The sequence below is a fragment of the Triticum urartu genome, chromosome 2 (genome assembly GCF_003073215.2).
Source record: "Triticum urartu cultivar G1812 chromosome 2, Tu2.1, whole genome shotgun sequence".
Lineage (NCBI taxonomy): Eukaryota > Viridiplantae > Streptophyta > Magnoliopsida > Poales > Poaceae > Triticum > Triticum urartu.
Window position 1 is genome coordinate 726,203,971 of NC_053023.1, and position 21,551 is coordinate 726,225,521.

At 43.4% G+C, this 21,551-nt stretch overlaps 1 pseudogene; it reads right to left on the bottom strand.

The window, feature by feature from the left end:
* Window positions 1-9,357: 9,357 nt before the first annotated feature.
* Window positions 9,358-10,923, bottom strand: LOC125538255 (annotated as a pseudogene).
* Window positions 10,924-21,551: the final 10,628 nt, after the last annotated feature.

Below are 21,551 nucleotides of genomic sequence, written 5' to 3' on the forward strand. Positions count from 1 at the left end.
TTTGATACAACTTCTTTTTTGTGACATAAGAGCTATCGATCTCTCCTCCTACCTATTTTAGTTACACAACTACCTATTTGTGCCAAATTTTCACTTTTGCTATTGCTCTTGCATCATAAGCATCCATGTTAACTGGACTTACAAGTAATGCAATTTAACCAAACTATCTTGTGATCCATGTTGATTAGCTTCAAGCCTTGCGGAATAGCATAGATTGCACTGAGCTATGTGCAGTGCAGTCTACACTATTCCGAAAGGCTTGAAGCAAATTAACCAGCATTGCACCTCTTTTTTATTTTTAATAACTTATTTAAACTCCGGACTTCTTTTGTGTTCAGTATGCAGCATTTAATGCGACGTCATCAATTTCCAAGATGTTCTGACATCATTTGTTGTTTTTTAGTCATTTACCTAATTGTTCAGTATGCAGCATTCAATTTCCAGAAGAAAATAAATAGAAGAAAATAAATAATGCAAAAAAGAAAAAACTATATAAAAAACTACTCAAAAATAAATAAAAGAAAATAAGTAATGCAGAAAAGAAAAAACTATATAAAAAATTTGTTGGCACGCTGCCCAGTGGGCCTGCCAGACCTAGGGTGTGCAAATGCAGGCCCAGACGGGCCAGTAGGCTCACAGGGCAGCGTGCCCTAATTAATTAGGCCGAGAAGCCTGCTATATAGAGGAGTTCGAAGAGGTAGCCGCGGCTGGGTTTATAAACCAGTGCGGCTGCCCTGCGCCGGGCGAGGTGGGACTAAACTTTGGGGTGGCAGCGCAAGGCCTTTAGTACCGGTTGGTGGCTCCAACCGGTACTAAAGGCCCCCCTTTAGTACCAGTTGGTGACTCCAACCGGTACTAAAGGCCTTCGTTTCCCGCCGCTTGGCCTGGCGAAAATAGGCCTTTAGTACCGGTTGGAGCCACGAACCGGTACTAAAGGCCCATCCTATATATATAGCACTTACGAAAATTTCAGTTTCATCTCCCCACTTCGTCTCCAACCTCCGCCGCGCGCGCCGCTCGATCCCGTCGTCGCCGCCCGTCGCCCGTACCGTCGTCCGTCGTCATCGTCGCTGTCCCCGCCGCCGCCCGTCGTCGTCGTCGTCTCGCGCTGCCGCCCCGGACGCCGCCACCGTCCGTCGTCATCACCGCGGCCGTACGTCTCTCTCTCGCTCCCGCACACACATACACACACATACATACACACACATACACACACACACACCGGCGCCCCCGCCCCGTATGCCGGCGCCCCCGCTCGTACGTACGGGGCGGTGGCGTACGGGGCCGCACACACACACATATACCACACACACACGCATACACACACACATACACACATACGTACACACATATACGTATATATACACACACATGCATACACACACACATACACACACACACATTTTTTTTACTTATTTTCTGTTTTTTAGAAAAGTTAATTAGATGATCGAATGTTAGATTAATGTCGAATGTTAGATGAATTAGCTAGCTAGATAGAAAAATTGTCGAACTAGAGATTAGAACTAGTTGAAAAATTAATATAACTAGTTTATTTTTAGTAAGAAAATTTAGGTATATGAGATTAGAACTAGTTGAATAATTAATATAACTAGTTTATTTTTAGTAAGAAAATTTAGGTATATGAGATTAGAACTAGTTGAATAATTAATATAACTAGTTTATTTTTAGTAAGAAAATTTAGGTATATGAGATTTGATGATCTAATTAAAATATTATTTGTTAATGAGTTTTTCTGTTTATTTAATTTTTTATATATTTTGAGTTTATATAAATGTTAGATTAATGTCGAATGTTAGATGAATTAGATAGAAAAGTTAAATATATAGTAATGTCAATTGAATATATAGTTAGATATATTAATGTCAATGTTAGATGAATATATAGTTAGATATATTAATGTCAAATGTTAGATGAATATATATTTGGCTAGATATAGGTGTTTAATGTTTCACCTATATGAACATAGGAAATGTCATCTGACGACGAAAAAGAATTTATTATGTGCGAACACTGTGAAGACCAGCGCGGCCTGTGCGACCAAAATTTCCTTGTTGATGGTAGGCGCTTCAGCATCAAGCTGGATGAGACATTCGAAGTTGATACAGTAAGTCACTTTGTCAATTATTATTTGAATGCAAAACTTATGCTTCATTTGCTTCAACTTATAATTTTAAATTTTCACTATTCTACTAGCGCATCCCCTGCCATGCAAGAATTTTTGTCTTGGATAAGATAGGTTTTAGTGCTATAGATGATATGGAGGTAAAGAGAGTTTACTTGAAGACGGAGCATGGGTATACTTTCAACGTCAAATTATATAATGGAGACACATACACCCATTTTGAATGCAAAACTTGGCAAGCACTATGCAAGGCTTATGCATTTGAGCCTGATATGGTTATCACCTTTGATATTCGTCCGGAAGATGATATTGAAGGTAATATAGACATCTGGGTCGATGTGCAAACGCCTCCAGTTCTACCATTTGGTGAGTTTTTCTCAACCATGCATGCATATGTTTATGTCTTTCATACAGTTTATTCAAAAATAGTTGACAACTAATTTGTATTGTCAGCTTATTTCGGTTCAAGCAAACATGTCCGGCGCTTGGTAGACAGGACCTACTACTGCCCCGGGGCTCAACTAAACTGCGAGGAGATAAGTCATTATGTTTCATGGCTTGAGGATCTTAATACTGTCAAGACAAATTTTTTTCCTAAACTTAGAAATGTTAGTACTCAAAACGTGCGACCAATGGTGATCGTATTGAACTACGGTCACATCTATAATCAAAAGATGGTAAGATTTTAAATATTTGTCCTTAATTAGTGCATCTTTTGCATACATTATTTTTGAAGCTAAACTTTCATTGCTTAGTATATTAATTACTATACGATGTTGTTCAACAGGGACTTCCGATGACAGTTGTGCCTCAGTGGATCGAGACAAAAGGTCGCATGTCAATGGTTAGCTTACGACCAAGATTTCCTACATTGCACATGAGTGCATTCAGGATTTCTGAAAGCGAAGAATGCTTAATAGTGAAAGATTGGAGCAAAATTGTTAACGATCGCAGAGAAGTACTAGGGGGCAGTAAGGAGAAGCGCAACCCAAGATTAGGAGACAGATTCATCTGCATGCTCCAGTATGATGAATCAGGAGAGCTATACATGTTCTATGCTATTCTACCTGAGAGGGAGCAGCAGGATCAGTAGCTACTAGTTCATGCTCTTAATTAGTACTTGTCTCAATGTCCGTGTCCTGAACTTCGATGTTGGTGATGATTATGTTGAACTTGATGATATCTTTGCTTCTGTTACAAAGTGAATGTTTCCTCTTTAAGCTAGCCAGCGTTGATGATGATTAGATAGCTAGCGGTAATGACTATGATGATTAAATAGTGGTAATTAGACGACTACGATGATTTTTAGCTAGCTAGAGTTTATTTATTTATTAATATGCGATGATGATGATGATGATGATGATGATGATGATGACGACGACTACAACTCATTATAACGTAAAACAATCCTAAATTAAATTGATAACACAAAATTAATTGAAAAATACAAAATAAAACAAAAACCCACAACCATTTAGTACCGGTTGGTGTTACCAACCGGTACTAAAGGGCTCCCGGCCCCCGGAGCTGGCTCGTGCCACGTGGTTCCCCTTTAGCACCGGTTCGTGCTGAACCGGTACTAAAGGGGGGGGGGCCTTTAGTGCCGAAACTTTAGTGCCGGTTCCTGAACCGGCACTAAAGGGCCTTACGAACCGGTGCTATTGCCCGGTTCTGCACTAGTGGGACCTTCCTTTCCCCATCGTAGGTGGGCGAGCTGAGGACAGAGTGCCGCCACCCCCAAGCAACGCTACCGGCGACCGCAACCCCGCCAACCGAGAGGTGCTCCCCCCTCCATTGACCCCTTCTCCTTCTCCCCCTCCGCTCTCTTCCCTAAAGCCACCTCCTAGAGCTTGGTTGGACTGGCCATGGTGGAAAGCACCGACGACCAGAGGACACGATGGGAAGAATAGGATTGAAAGATGGAAGAAACTACTCCCTCCTTTCCGGTTTATAGGGCTCAATTCAAAAATCTCACCAACGGTAGATGGTGAGTGGTGGAATATTTTTTGTAATTTGTAAAAGCACACAATTAATGCTCTTGTTTTCCTCCAAAAATTATGTCTATTAATGTATTAATTGCAATGCATGCATGCATAAAATATATTAATTGGTCAATTTTCTCTTAATACTTGCATGCAATGATTTGATGCACCCATGCAATTTGTGATGGGGAACAACCAAATTGAGCTTTATAAAATGGAAAAACTAAGATTTTGAGATAAGCCCTATAAACCGGAAAGGAGGGAGTATAGCCTAAGAGAAGAAATAGACAGACATCCCCCTGATTCCTCCACTAAATCCTCAACCACCAAATGCGAAATCAATACATCATCAATAGAATTAAAAACCAGATCGAAACGCTTCCCCCCTCCTATGCCTAAAATCTCGTTCGGTTCCCCCTTTCTTTAACTGCAGGAACATGACCCTGAGATCCCTCCTTTCCTTGAGGATTAACTAAATCCCTCTCACCCGATGGGATCTCCCCTGAAAACTCGCCCAGTCCACTACTCCTTTGCCCCGAAAATCTCTCTAGGAACTCACCTGCTCTCTTCTTCATCTGCATCAAACTACGATTTTGATCCCGCAAAGAACGAACTATCTTCAGCGCTCTCTCTCTCTCAAAAAGCTCCTCTCTTGGCCTCCAAAGAGACTCACTCCCGTCTTCCCCTCCAGCCCCGGCCGGAGATCCACCACGGTCAGCGCCTCCGCCGCCATCTCACTGGCTCACTTCCGCCGCCTAGGGCCACGCGGGTCCTTTTTTTCTGCAACCGTTTTGGTCCGACTTTGGGGTGTGCGGGTGTCCTGGTTGGACGAAGATGCTTCCCACGAGGCCTTGGTGTTGAGAGCGATAATGGCTTCGAATTCCCCCGGTCGGAGGAGGCAGATCCCCAATGGAATGAGCCCTCATGAAGAGGTGGATTTCTTTGTTCCTCCGCGGCGGCAAAAAATTATGATAAAACCACTATAGAAGTTTTTAGTGTAATATAACATCAGGGGTACCGAAGAGACCGTCAGAAGAGCCGTGTGCCGCCATCCACATGCCCCCTCCGCACGCCTAGATCTTGGGGTGTGCGGGCCAGGTGTGTGGGTGCCACAAACAACACCTAGGCTCCTTCTCCTGACACAGGGCTTCTATTTATTCCTAAAAATACTTCCATATTTCCTTTATTTTTCTCGCTCCCGAGAATTTCTTTCTTCGTGTGACTTTATTCTCGAGTGTTGATGGTTTATTGGGCCCCTTTTCAGTGAAGACTTACAAATTGAATGAGTATATGTAGCAAAATAGTGCAATGCCATGTAAATAAGGGTTATTAATAAGCATTTTTATCTAAAGAAATAGTGATGCAAAATGCACGCATTTGCCTTACGTGTTACAAACTTAATACTACCACATCCATAATCAAAAAATTATCCCATGTACTTGGGGGTAATCAAGCTCTTTCGTAGTACCATTGTGAGGCAGCAGAATGTAGGCTGAATATTCTTGTCTGCACATTTTTGCTTTACTATTAATGCCTAATTTTATGAGTAAAAATGCCAAATAAATGTACTTTCCTGATAATACATTGATGACATGCTTTAATGATGATGGCGATAATACTTGTGATATCTCCTTTCATAATACCAACATTTGAATGACAGAAAGATTGCTTAGGAGAGTAAAAGCAAAGAAAGAATGGAGTAGCTACCCATGCCTTCCTTCCAATGATGATCATTACCCCTTATCCAAAATAATGTTCTCATTGTTGACCATGTATCTTGATCTAGTCATGAATCTTTAATTGAAAACTCTCTGTTACATGGAAGTACGATACTAAAATTATTGAGTAGATAAAGATAAATTATAAACACAAGATGATCACATTATACTTGGTTGCCCTCCATGTGGTCATTTATTACTAGCCTATGAGAGGATGAAGATATTAATGAAATACAAATCTTATGGATGAAAAGTCCTTTTAAGATGACTAAGATAAATATTAGGATCAATCTTGTGATGATCATATAGAAAACATCTCTGAAGATTATAATGCCTACAATAGATAGTCGTGTACTCTAGAAGTCTCAAGTATTAATTTGACTCTACTCTTATAAAGATATTTAAAAATTGAAGGTGCCCATAAAACAAATAAATACAGTATAATCAATCAAAGTGGAAAAAATAATCCATGTTTGATTGTGATATTGTGCATTCTTTATTCTTAATTATGGAGTATGCAAGCAAACAAAAGGTTTTATTAAGATTGCTAAATTTTAATTAGAAAAGATAACAAATGTTTTCTACAAAACACATTTTAATAAAGCACAAGTGCATTGTAATGATAGAGTATATACTTGTATAGAAAATAATACTATATACCATATAAATATATTTAAGTGATAACTTTGGATGAGGTAAATCATATTGTATGCTAAGTATAACAAAAAGTTTATACCTCAAATACTTTGTTACTTATTTAGAAGTAAAAATGCTCAGTATAAATAATTCAGAACATTAGTTTCTTAACTCATCACGACCGACCAATTTTTCAAGCTTAAACATGTTTAATAAATGGCATACATTGGAATGCACTATCGTCACACTGTAAACATACCAACCTTAACATGGTTAACAAATGTTATATCGCAAAGTCACAAACATAATAATACACAATTGCTCTGGAAAAACAAATTGGGTTCATTTTGTAAACCGGAGGCTAGATAATATTTTTGCTATTAGGTCTACAATTAGTTTTTTTACTAGAATCAAATATGAACATTTTAAAAAAAATTGTGTGGGGTCCACTAAGTCTTTGGTGTAAACAACTCCCTGGTATGACCATTATAATGTTTAAACAATAAACATACAACACGACCACCTCAACGAAACCCTAGCCCCCTCTAACGACCACTCCTTCCACTCATGATGTCGCATTCTGATATGCCATCTTCTCCAGCTCTTGTAGACTCCCGCTCTATACCCCATGTTGACTGTGGTAGTCCATGCGACAATCCCAATGGGTTTGTACTTCAGTTGGTCCTACCTAAGGAGGTAAACAAAAGTTTACCTCTCCACGATGCACCCAACCATGGAATCAGGTCACTTTATCATAGTGGTTTTATTGGTAATCCCGGTTGAAGAGATGCTGAAACATAACCCCCCCCCCCCAACCCCACACATACACCTCCAACGACACAAAGCTTCACCTTCTTCTCCGTGATTCAAAAAACAAAGACTAAGCTCAACCACTAGTGGTTTCCTTTGGGTTGGCCTTCAAACTTCATGAATGTAACTCTGGAAAATTAATTTTTTTTATCTTGATTAGTTAGCAAAGTTTGTGCTAATTCGCAAAGCCCTGATGACAAACGGCGCGTGTGCTTGGACATCCCTGGCCTTAATAATGGGTGCGCCAAAGATCCGTACCATTTGCCCTGGATTGATGAGATCATTAACTCCACATCAAGATTTGACTAGCTTCACCTTGTTGACACGGATGCTTATACTTTTTAGAAACCCTTTGAACTACCTTTCAAATAAAATTTTCCACCCACTCAAACCTCTTGGAAATAATCATTTTTCTCTGGTTCAATTAAATAAACTTCAATTCAAATAGAAATCTATAGGATTGAAACAACTGTGATATTACATTACTTTATTTTTCATATCCCCAAGTTTTTCTTGTAAATATATATTTCCTTATTTTCTAGCCTTGGAACCAAAGAGATTTTTAACTAAAATAAAAATTGTGAGGTTCTTTTCCCTCATGGCAACTATTGGGAAGAGGAATATGAGTTAAGAGGAGGGAGTTATATTGAGTGGAGAAATGCTACCAAGGGACTCCGACAGCAATGGTAGCGGTGAGCTTGCTGCTGCTAGTGGGGGAGCCAGTAGTGAGCTCTCTGTTGCGTTTGAAAGGCAAGGTACCGGCAAGCCATGTGGGTACCCCTTAACTACTAAATTGGCCACATGGCAGTCCAGGCAACACTTATTGACGAGGAGGGCTTCAGTGTGCCGACCACTGGTAAGTTTGACATGGTTGTTTCACTAGTGATAGGCGTAAAACAAAACCATCATTGATATTGATTTATTAGTGAGGAGGCACTAGTTATTTTTCTAGTTTTCTGTGCTCGTCACTGGTAAGGTGGTGGCTATAGTTGCTTATGCATTAGTGGTTCTTTTATTTCCACTCCTTTTTGGCATCTAAAGGAGATTATGTGTGAAAATTTGACATAGAAGTTCATTCCCTTGTTTGACTAGTGGGAATTGGCAAGATAATGTGTTAAATGTACTAACCACTAAAACTAATTCCTTCACAATTCCCATTTCCCACCCTTCCCTTGCTAATATAATGGTGAGGGTTGGACTCTCAACTCTCATGCCTAACCCCTCATCAATTTTTATGCCTCCAAATGATGGGATGGATTTAAAATTTGCATACCCCTTTAATTCTCATTTCCTACCTCTAATTAATACCGATAAAATTATGCTGCGGACACCGGACAGGAGGCTACGCTCCCATTTTTCGTTCAATCTGCTCAGTGGTACTCCCTCTGTCCGGGTTTATTAGGCCTAAAGACAACTTCTCTTAGACCAAGACACATAGTAATTTGCTCATATTAATGTATCCATTCCATTCCCTATGCACTCTCTCACATGCATGCAGCCAAAGAAAAAGCACGCATGAAGTGTATTAATTTCCAGCCATGGCATCAACAACAATGGCTTTCAATGCAACCAATGAAATGGTTTCATGCATGCACCTTTCCAAAGCGGGGCCTTATAAAATGGGACATGCTTGTGATGCTGAGAGGCCTAATAAACCCAGACGGAGGGAGAACATTTTTCCGGGAGCAGCCTTAAGCAAACCCATTTCGCATGTATGCAACGGTACGTCCTACTGAATACTCATGAGTTACTGAAAGATTCAACGGAAGCTACATCAGGTGGCGCTGCGCATACAAATAGTAAACTGGTTCCTTATGAGTCTATAGGTGACTAGTTCGCTAATCTATAGGTGGTCTGATATAGAAAGGATGATTAAATATTTAAATTCATTCCAAGATCGATGAGTAGGGCATGTTCCACTTCGACATAATGGTCGATTGATGAGACAACAAGCTAAGGAATCAGTTCAGCAAACGGTAAATACTGAGAAAACAAACTTATAGTAGTAACATTTCCGCATCTCCGGGCTTCAGGTCGACGCCATGGCCTGGCCGCCGAGGAAACACTGCTACTTCTTTGAAGGCAGAAGCACGCTGCTGAGTGCTTTGCTTGTCCCAAATGCAGCTCCCACAAGCTTCAGAACCTGTAGGGGTAAAATAGGAAAACCCAATGAGAACATAGAAAACGGTGGCATGTTCTGATGATGTTGTTTATTTATTCCCCCACAAAAGGGTGTTGTTTATTTAATGGAAATTATACCTGGGTTTTGTTGAGCGTGAGTTCTTTCTCCACAAGCTTGCCCTTCGGAACCTTGGATGCACGAAGGAACTCAAGGGTGTTGATCAAGCAGAATGGACGGATATGGAGGTCATCAGTCACCATGAAGTTCATGGGGCCACCCTTGATATAGGGGCCTTGAAAGGATTTTGGATTGGACTCATAACACCGAGTAGGCCCGATCATAAGGCATCGAGGAGATAATTCCTCTACTCGCAGCACATTATTACTGCTGCTGCAGCTAAAGTAAGGCGCAAGCCTTGGGGATAGAAGTAAGCTTTGACAACGACCCTCTTTTACACTTGCAGCTATACTCTTGTATATATTTTCAATACATCCGGTTTGAGGTAACTCGCTGAAAGTCTTCAGTATGGCTCCGACTGGAGTGGTAAGAAGTCGAAAGACAAGATCAACAAAGTCTTGCCCAACTTCAGCATATAGCAATGAATCATCCTTTGCATGAACAAGCCTTACCTTAATTGCTTTGAACTTGGGATCGGTGTCAAGTGCCTGTTTTGACAACATATTGTCAGGGAGCACACACATGTCTGTAGCATTCGGCGGGATAGCAACATTGAAATAAAGTCCTGTTAGGGCTTGCTTCGTCAGCAATGCTCTCCTAAGCAAACCAATCATCTGAAAGAAGTGCAATAAAACTACTTATTACCATCAACAAAACGTAGCAGCTTTCTTGTGAAAAAATTATTTAGCGGCGTCATGTTCACAGGTAGAGAGAGTGAGAGACAGACCTTGGCACAATTGAGTTGGAGCACCTTCTCCTGAATATTCTCCTTTTCCGGTATATACCGTATTTTTCAATCAGCGAAAACATGACCCTTGTGGAAGCAGGAGCAACTTGGAGATCATCAGTTATGATGAACTTCGGGATACTGACGGCATAAACTCCACCCTCCTTGCTGTTTCCATTGACAGGAGGACATTCCCCGATGTACTGAACAATAGTTCCACAACCGCAAATAGCATCAGGGACGGAGCTAAATGATGAGTCGCCGCAACTAGCATTTTTGCAGCGATACATTGGGTTTTTGTCACCAATTTTCACTTTAAGCCGATTGCAACGGATTGCTGCAGCATTGAGGGGGTTAAAAAGCATCCCCTTGCATGCCTTGGTTTGGAAGTGATCAGGGCCGAGACTCTCCACGCTCTTGTACAGCTCGTCAAGGCATCCTACCTCAGACTGCTTGTCGAAGAGACGAACGATAGTGCCGAGAGGCGGGGTGAGGAAGCTGAAGAGGACGTCGACGAAGTCCTTGTCGGATTCTGCAAACAGCACCTTTCTCTTCTCCTTGTCGATGAACAGCTTCACAGCGACGGTTGGTCCGCCATCGCTCGACATGGCCGATGAGGACATGCTTGTAGGGGACCAGGATTGAGGTGGAACTTGTAACTTCTGAGGAACTGTGGTCAGCAGGAAGACGAGTTGAGGTGTTGGATACACGATCCTTTAAATATGGGAACCACTAGCCATCAGACTACAGATATTATGCATCCATCAGACTAGTCCTATGCCGTTGGATAAGAAGCAAGATGGTGTCCGATTTGGCGCGGGATTAGCTATTCCGTTCCTTAATTGAGTGTTTCCTTGTATAAATTAATACGCTGTTAACTGCTCACTAATTCAGTCCCAGTTTTTTAGGAAACAAATTTCGGATTTAAGGAAGGTAATAACAACTCTAGGAAAATGAGATTCCATGCCATGTAGTGTGCTTCCTTATAGGAGTATTAAGTAATAAAGTGTTTCCAAAACTACCAATTTTGCTTCCATAGAAGAAAATTTTGTTATCGATTGTGGCGAACTTTAATCCTGTGCAACTTATTTTTGCTTCCTACCAATAATATTTCGCCTGTGAAGTTGTGATGAAGGAGAGTGCTTCAAACATGATCGAACATTGCTTCCATTTGGTATTTCGTTTTCAAACTAGAAAAGATGTGCTTCAAACAAACAAGGAATTGTTTTGTAGGGCGTTAAATTGCTTCCAAGTGACAAATATGTATTTCTACCAATATTGCTTCCAAAATATAATAGGGTTAGCTTCCAATGAAACAAATATTTTTCTCTATCATTGTTTCCAATATTGACTGGAATTGCTTCTAAAGGAAAATAATATTTGTTTCTAATGATGATCAGAATTTGGTTCCATATACAACACAAATAGGTTACATAGGCTGTCCCGATAATGCCATTGTGGTCCACCACATTAGGGAGACACATGCACGGGGACACACCAGCGAGACCATATAAGCGCACTTGCTGGTTTATGCATGCTTGAACATGGGCACTGTCGTGTGGTTGGATGTTTCCAAGCGAGCAACGACGATGGCGTCCACAAGGAATTACGGGGGCTTGTTGATGACCTCAGCACCACATTCCGCTTGTTGATGACCATATAAGCGCACTTGCTGGTTTGATGCATGCTTGAACATGGGCACTGGCGTGTGATTGGATGTTTCCAAGCGAGCAACGACGATGGCGTCCACGAGGAATTACGGGGGCTTGTTGATGACCTCAGCACCACGTTCCGCTTGTTGATGACCATATAAGCACACTTGCTGGTTTGCTGCATGCTTGAACATGGGCACTGTCGTGTGGTTGGATGTTTCCAAGCGAGCAACGACGATGGCGTCCACGAGGAACTACGAGGGCTTGTTGATGACCTCAGCACCACGTTCTGCTTGTAGCGCAATTAACATGTGGTGGTAAATCTCCTGGAAGTAAATGAAAGAAAACAAATATCTTTCAAGCCTGTATTAAGGTTGCAGTGGAAAAACAAAGTTACTACCATTTGTGCAGAATGTATATGAAAAAGTAATGAAGTATATAAAACTAGGATGGAAGCATACCAGGGCATAAGTTGAAGCGTTTACTGAGTAGTAATGAAGCATTAAAATTTAAGCAATGAAAAAGCTAAGATACATAGAGGTTAAGTAGTTGAAGCATCATGTGAGATTCTATGAAACAACACAACCGATTATTCGCACGTAAATGTTTATTGCTCATAATTTTGAGGTAGAGCAGCGGTGAAACATTACATATTTGGCATTGAAGCATACAAATAGATGCTATAGTTGAATCTCCAACTGAATAGGATATGGGCGCATGAAGTTTTGATCTATAATCAAAATTCATGTAAAGACACATATATATATGCACATCAGTAAACAATAATAAAATAGATTGGAAGCATGGAATTATAAGGAATAGATAATGGCTTGGCATCATGCATGCACTAGTTCGTTGGGAAATCATGGAAGCATATTGCTACATAAATTAAGAAGTATAGTTGTACTGCGGCACTCTAGGTATTATAGATAAGAAGCACCTATAGGAAACCTATGAAGCATGGATTCTGAAGCAAAACTCTGTCGCTATTGCAGCATAGATGTTATACATATGAAGCACACATAGGAGACCTACGAAGCATGGATTATGAAACTGGATGCAACAAAGGGAAATTGACACCTAAATTAATTTGAAGATGCAAGTAGTGGGTGGTGGAGCCGTCCACACCTAGTGCCTCCAAGATGAACTGGTTGATCTGCGCAACCTCTTGAGGAAAATAATGTGGTGGATCTATAGTTCTATACTAATCAGGACCAAATCTGAATGCATGATACTGGGTGTATCTATACTAAGATTAATCCTCTGTTTTTTTCCTGCAGCTCCAACTAAGCAGGATCAAATCTTATGCGTCGAAATTCGTCACGTAATCACAAAGCAAGCCCGGATCGTTCATTGGAGTGTAAACAAAAGAACAACAGAGAAGCATGGGGCAGAGAACTAGGAGGCGGAATCAACCATCAGACCTGAACGATGCCGGAGGCGTTCCACGACGTCTCGCTGTGCAGGACCACCACCACATCTGCGAACCATTTGCCGTCATCGCCGTGCTGCAGCATGGTTGGTGACAGTCATGGGCTCATGGCCGCCTAATGCCGAGCCGGCGGACCTGCGACATCGCACAAGGTCGCGTCGAGGGAAACGGATCTTGGCGTTGGTCGGCTCCGAAATGAGGTTAGTTCGAAGCACGGTGCTTAGGGAATAGCGTTCTAGCGGCGCTACTCAGGAGAGCCACAGTGGATGACGAGCTCGGGGGTGAGGTCCGCCGATCCGACGGGAGGAAGAGAGATGAACGGGGAATTTGGGAGAGATGGATCGGGTGAGGAATTAGGGGGGTAGTTACAGAAACGTGAAAACTGGGTGGTTAGTGTTGAGTATAATGTTTATTAGGAAAGACGAGATAGATTAGGATTTGTTCTGGCTTGTCTTGTACTCAAAGTAGATGATTGTTCTCCTATAGGCTCAAGCAATACATAAAATTATTCCACCAAATCCCTCTCTCCCTTTTAACATGGTATCTATCGCAAGTCGATCCTAAACCCTAGCCGCCGCCGCTTCCGCACCGGCGCGCCGCCTCCGGGGCGGTCGGCCCCATGACCGCCGCCGGGGGCCGCGCCACCCGTACCTAGGGTTCGTCCGCCGGTCGTGTTGACCGGCTGCCCTAGAGAGTCTTTTTCCCGATCCTTTGATCCGGGTTTTCTCTCTCTCGTCGGTCGCTTTGATCGGCGTCTACTTTTTGGTTTTCCGGTCTATGTGATCCGGTTTGCGTCGCCCACCGCTGCCGTCGACCCCGTGCGCCTCTACTCCAACACCTGCGCGATCGGCCGACTTCTTCACCGACCCGGCGGCCTCGCGCGTCGTCTGCGCGTCTGCCCGTCGGTCGCCCCGACCCGGCGGCCTCGCACGTCGTCCGCGCGTCGGCCCGCCGGTCGCCCCGACCCGGCAGCCTCACGTCATGCGGCGGCCCTTCGCCGCCGCCGTTCGCGCACCGGCCCGCCCGTCAATCTATGCCGGCCGTCACCGCCTTGCTCCGACCGGGACTCCTGCATCACCCCGACCCCGCGGCCTCGCGTCATGTAGCGGCCAATCATAGCCGCCCTGCTGACCGCCGCCGCCGGCTTCATCTCGGACTCCGTCGCCACCACACCTCCACCAAGCGGCGTCCCCGACCTCGTGCGCGATCGGCTTGATCACCCGCTCGCCGCCGCGATCCGACTCATCTACGCCGCGCGACCGACCTGGCCCGTCGGTTACGCGCGCCTCTGCAGGTCCCGTGAAGATCGTCCCCGAGTTCAGCACGCCTCTCCACCGATCGAGCATCGGGCTGCCGCTGCGTCGCCCCGTCGGGCCGCAGCGCCGCTGCCCCGTGGTTCTTCTCCCGGGTGCACCGACCCGCGTCACCGTTGCGTCGCCCCTTCGGGCCGTAGTGCCACGGCCCGTGGTCCCCCGCCGCCCCGAGGGCGTCCGCTCTAGGCCGTCCCGTGGCTGCATCGCCCCTCGCGCCGCCGCTGCGTCGCCCCGTCGGGCCGTAGCGAGCGTGGCACGCGGTCCACGCCGCCGTCTCGAGGCCGTCCCCGCGGATGCACCGACTCGCGAGCCGCCGTTGCGTCGCCCCTTCGGGCCGCAGCGGCGCGGCCCGCGGTCCCCGCCGTCGCCCCGAGGTCTTCCCGCTGTCGCCCCGACCCGCCTGCCGCCGCTGCATCGCCCCTTCGGGCCTTAGCGCGGCGGCCCACGGTTCACTTCGTCGTCCACGCGCGTTGACTTCTCGTGGTATGCGTCGCGCCGTCTCCCTTGGCGCGGGAACGCCACTGTCCGCACCGGTCTTCGTCACGCTGTCAGGGTTCTTCGCCTACTTCGAGCATCGCCGCCGCGTTTCTAACCTAGCCGCCACCGCCGTCAGGCCGCCGCCGCTACCCACGTAGCCGCCGCCGCCGCCCGTCCACCTTCTTCGTCTTCGTCCAGCATCAGCCCGTCGCCAGCGTCGCCGTCATCTACCACGACCACTTCGTCTACTCTGACAACCACGGGCTACACCAGCCCCGCGCCGATTGGCGCCGCAACCGTCGTCGAGTCCTTCTCTGCTGGCCTCTTCGACTTCTTCGACATGGCGTACAGCTCGTGCAGGTCCCAGTCCACGCATGCCCGGTACTGGCAACACCGCCGCGTGCCTTCATCCACGACGTGTCCCCGGGCCTGGCAAGCCTGGTGCGGCGCTTCGTCAACTTCGTCTTCGTCCGTCTACGCATGCCCGGTGCTGGCAACACCGACGCGTGCCTTCGTCTACAATGTGTCCCCGGGTTTGGCAACCCCGCCGCGACGCGTCATCAACAACATCTTCTTCCCGGCGCACCACTACTTTGACACCACTGCACCCATGCTAACTCGGTGTCTCCTTGCGCCCGCGGCTCCACGGCGACTTCATCGACACCGGCTACCCCGACACGACATCGACCACGACATTTTTCGCACGGCTACCTCGACCACGGCTCCACCACCATACGCTCTCGGCTACCTCGACAAACGGCACAAAGGGCTACCGCCTTGCTTGAGCAACCTCGTCGGTTGCCACTCCAGCCACGACTCCGCGATGCGTCGACCGTTACGACTGTGGGGGGTGTCCGTCGGCTTGCCTTCGAATTCTTCTCCAGTCTCACCATCTGCGTCGCTACCGTTGTGACTGCGGGGGATGTTGAGTATAATGTTTATTAGGAAAGACGAGATAGACTAGGATTTGTTCTGGCTTAACTTGTACTCCAAGTAGATGATTGTACTCCTATATATATGTCCATGAGGCTCAAGCAATACATAAAACTATTCCATCAAATCCCTCTCTCCCTTTTAACAGTTAGCAGCCGGACGAGGATTATGCGCAGCCGTGGGATTAAACAAACATCGACGGACCATGAGTGGTCTGAGGATTGCTTCCTATCAGACATATGGTACTAAGTGTTTCCCTTTAAATATCCTCCATAGCCCAGTATTGGTAACGGCAGCGTTTAATGGTTGCGTGGAATCTGAAGGGGCTAATTAAAATGCTCCACGGGAAGTCTCATATTGGAGTACGTGTAGAGCTTTACATTTCCCGACCTGAAGATGTTGAACCTCCGTGAGTTATTTCTCATCGAAAGTTGTTGCAGGCGTCATGCCACGGATGGAGATGCTGCGTATGAGAGCAAGTACAATAAGGCCTAGTCAGCAGGCTATAAGGTCTGCCATGTCACTAAAATCTTATGTGGAGGAGAGAGAAAGGAAGAGAGAGAGTGAAGCGGGCGCTTCGTGAGCAGCCCGGCTACAGCACAAGCCCCGAGAATTTACAGCCCGCATGCAGCTATGCATGCTAGCGCTAGGACGACGCTTGGATGTTTCCTCCAATCCCGTGTATCCGCTGCATGCATGATTCGTAATTAAATTTGTAATGAATCCAACCTAGCAGCCAGTGTATAGCTAGCTTATTGTATGCCTTGCCTGTAAGATCAGCTTTTGGTGACATGGATTTGCTTTAGAGCCGGCAGCGGGCGGTGCTATTAACCATGCTCTCACCAATTCACTAATTTCTCACACGATCTGATGTGAGAGGAAGAATCCCCTGACCTTCGAAGGAAAAAGACCGAGCATCTCTAGCAGATCCCGTATAAGTGGTCAAACCCGTAAAAATTTTGCGTTTTACAGTTTTAGTCGAAAAAAGTGTCAAAAACAAAAACCGTAAAAGTGGTCCAACTCGTAAAATTTTAAGGGCCACCGAAAATGCACACCCAAAACCCTTATCTTTGGAGATTGGAAGGCCGAATCTAGGGGGCCCCGTATAGCTATCAAACCTCGTCGGAGCAAACACGCCATCGCGGAGTTTGTCGGAATCCGCCCTAAACTCGCCGGAATTCATCACCGCACACCGGAAAAGGCCGCTAGACGCCGCAATCGATCGCCGCCGGTTCGAATTGGATGAGCTCGACATCGCCGTGGCCTCCCATTACCTCAGCATGGCCGCCGGAATCCTCCCGGCGCGGCTGGCAATAGAGCAAGGCACGGACGGCGGAGGCGACGGGGCGGGGCCGGCGAGGCCGGGCGCGCTCGACGGGGTGGGGCGCGGCCGGCTGGGGGAAGGGGCGGCAGCGGCCGGACTAGAGGAAGGAGCTTTTTATCCTTGTTTTACAGTGTTTATTTGGCCGTAGCTAAAATGAACTATTAAAACGCATTTTTTTGACTCGTATCTCAGTTTTACAGTTTGCGATTTTAAGGGGTTTGCTAGAGATGCTCTTAGGCGAATATTCATTTATGAGCTCAGGTTTATCTCCTTTTGGTGAACAGTAAAATAAAAAATAAAAAAAATCTGAATGTATTTGAAATGGAAGATGCTCGAGTGCATGATGTCTGTGTCAAATTTCATCGTGTTCGGATATCTAAGAAGCTCCAAACAGTACGTGAACAGCAAACTTTCTCACATACCACACTTTTTTTCTCTAAGAGCCATTCAGATGCTCAAACACCTTTTTTTGCTAAGAACTACACAGATGCCCAAACACCACCTAATTTGGCACGGACATTACGGACCCGAGCATCATCCATCCCAAAAAAAATTCAGATATTTTTTGAATTTCTCTAGTATTTTCCTAATTTTACTATTCACTCAAGGGAGCAGATGAGCTCAGGAGCTGAATTGATGTGTCTCGACATTGGCGTTTAATTTTGGATCCCAATATCTACCGAACGTCAGATTTCAGCCTAGCCCGAGCGAGTGAAACGTCATAGAAGAAATTTCACAAAATTGTTGGTGGCAATGTTGCTGCGATCACTAAAGAAATGCAAACAAAAAAAATAGCTTGTTGGATGCATTTAGGAAAAAAAAGTTTTCAAATACACACAAATGTCATAGAAGAAATTTCACAAAATGACATGCATTAGAACTAAATCTGCCATATCATGAAACAAAACTAGAAAATTTAACAAATTATTGTGCGAAAGCATCAGCTAAGGATTGAAATTTTTTGTTGGTACCTTACTAAGGTGACTGATATTGATGTTTTTGTACAATAATTGTTTTCAGTTGTGCAACCCATAGTTGCATGTTGCGCAACCCAATTTCTTAAGTTGTGCAACCAATTGTATGTTACCATGGCAATTATCGGGCCAACTACCCATGGGATGTTCAAAATAAATTTTCCCCCATGATGTACAAAAAGGAATTTACCATGGTTTATGATATAAAAAAATTGTACATATAAAGGAATTTATCATGGTGTTACAACAACAATTGCTATGTCCGAAAAAAATTGATAAAAGTTGCCATGGTAATAACGGAAATAATTTGCTACCCATGGTGGTATCTACACATGGCCCCAGTTTTTATCTCCAATTATTTTGGTAAATTATTTTGTACCATGAGAAATAACTTTATAACAAGTATATCGTGACTTTGGACCAGTCAGGGAAGCAAAAATGCACTTGTGCCGAAAAAGGCAAGCAAAAAGACCGAGAGAAGTAAGAAAACGCCATTTCTACACACGAAAAGGAACTTGTGTCAAAAAGATAATAAAAAAAGACAAAGAGAAGTGAGAAAAAGTCATTTCTATACAACAAAAATGCACTAGTGCCAGTGCCATAAGAAACCCGACACCTCATATGTAAAAAAGGCATTTATGCCAATGGGTGTGTAGTTGCCACCATGCTTACGTAGCTACTACTTATGCCAAAGGGTAATAATTGACATGGTTTTTAAATTAAAATTTGAATTGGTCCAAAATATGTAAATTTCCCTTGTAAATATAAAATTACCATCTTTCTGAAAATTTGCCCAGTCCATAAACTATTTTTTCCATGGTGCATAAACTAAATTTGCTATGGTCCACTAGCTAAATTTTCCTTGATCACATATAAAAGAAACTTTGCTATGTTACAAAAAAGAAAGAAATTTACCATGGTCTGTAAAGTAAAATAGCCATGATGCATAAAATTGCCATGGTCCCATAAAAAGTAATATTTTGGCCATATAGCAAAGAAGGAAATTTGCCATGATCTAAAATAAAAACATAATTGTCGATTGCCACGTAGAATTAAAATGGCACATTGCATAAGAAACCATGTGGCTTTGTGCTAGAAGAACACATTAATGGATAAAAAATGTGTGCAAGTTTGAGATGATGGCAAAAAATAGTGTAAATCTGCCATGATGCACATAAGATGCCATGATACAAAACCAATTACCATGATGCTAAAATGAAAAGGCATCAACTAAATTTTCATGTTCCAAATATAAAAGTTTTCATGGTAAGAATAGAAATTGCCATGCTCGCAGTAAATTTCCATCAACTATACACTAAATTTACCATGGTCCACTAGAGTAAATTTTGTCTTGATCAATAAGTAAAGTTTCCATGGTTTATAAAAGCAAAATTGTCATGTTCACATATAAGATATTTTTTCTCATATTGCAAAAGACAGAGAAATTTGGCATGGTCCATAATGTAAAATTGTCGTGATCCATAAACTATATTTGCCAAGATACATAAACAAAAATTGCCCATGGTCACATAAAAAGTAAAAAAAATCATATTGCTAAGAAGGAAATTTTCCAAGATCTATGATAAAAAAATAATTGCAGAATTTTCTTTTGGACCTTTAAAGAAGTTTGGCTTACGAATATCTTACAACTTCAATTATTTTGGAACGAATGAAGTACATTTAGTTGACCGATTCAACAAACATAGCTCCTCGATCGGTGTTGCGCATACAGCTTTGTGACTAGTTAATCTAATCTTAGTCGGCTAGTTATTTGATCTGTACGAGTAGAAACTAGAAAGGGTAATAAAGTTCATTTCAGAATCAAATTGAGTAAGCGATATACGTCTACAACTGACGTTTGAAGAGATAATAAAGTAACAACTAACAAGAAGCTAGCAAGATTGCAAACATTAAACATTGAGAAAATAAAACTTCTAGTAACATCTTCTCATATTTTTAGGGCTCCAGATCAGTGGAGGGCTGGAGGAGGCTCAAGGCTAGCTTAGCAAACGTCGCTACTGCAATAAATTCCCATCAACTGTACACTAAATTTACCATGGTCCACTAGAGTAAATTTTGTCTTGATCAATAAAATAAAGTTTCCATGGTTTATAAAAGCAAAATTGTCATGTTCACATATAAAATATTTTTTCTCATATTGCAAAAGCGAGAGAAATTTGGCATGGTCCATAATGTAAAATTGTCGTGATCCATAAACTATATTTGCCAAGATACATAAACAAAAATTGCCATGGTCACATAAAAAGTAAGAAAAAAATCATATTGCTAAGAAGGAAATTTTCCATGATCTATGATAAAAAAATAATTGTTGATTGCCATGTAGAATGAAAATGCCACGTTGCGACGGAACCACTTGGCTTAGTGCTGGAAGAAAACATTAATGGACAAAAAAAATGTGTGCAAGTGTGACATGATGGCACACACAAGATGCCTGCCATGATGGTTAGAAGAAGGCATTAATGATGAAAATTCTTTGAAAATTTGCCATGATGAAAGTGTAAAATTACCTCATCAAATCAGTAAAAAGAAATCTGCCATTGCCTATAGAAGTTAATTTGCTATGGTTCCATAAAAGTGAATTTGCCATGGTTCATAAAGTGAATTTGCCATGCTCCATGAAATGAATTTGTCATGGTAAAACACTTGTATAATCCAATGAGGCTATGATGACACAACTTGCCAACCCCAATCTGATTGATTTGGTAAGCTACTGTCAAACATACAGAACACATAAATATATAAAGTTGACCATGACAACACATACAAATTTTTTTATTGAAAAAGAAAAAAAATCCCAGAGACATCATGGTAAAATTGCCATGAGAACAAAATATGTTAAGTTGCAGTAAAGGAAAAACATACTTTGCCATGGCCAGCAGAAAGTTGGAGACGTGTCAAATTATAAAGCATAAGGGAATCTTCAACGACAACCCGTAAATTTCCTCCTGCATCCATCCGCGGACAAGGGACCAGTCCGTGGACACGGATCTGGGAGGCCGCCATTCAATGCTATCTTTTATATGTCCGCTTGTAAAGGGCAATTTCATATTCAAATTTACTCCGACCCACCCAGCACGCTGGGTCACACCGCCGCTAGACCGCATGCCCGA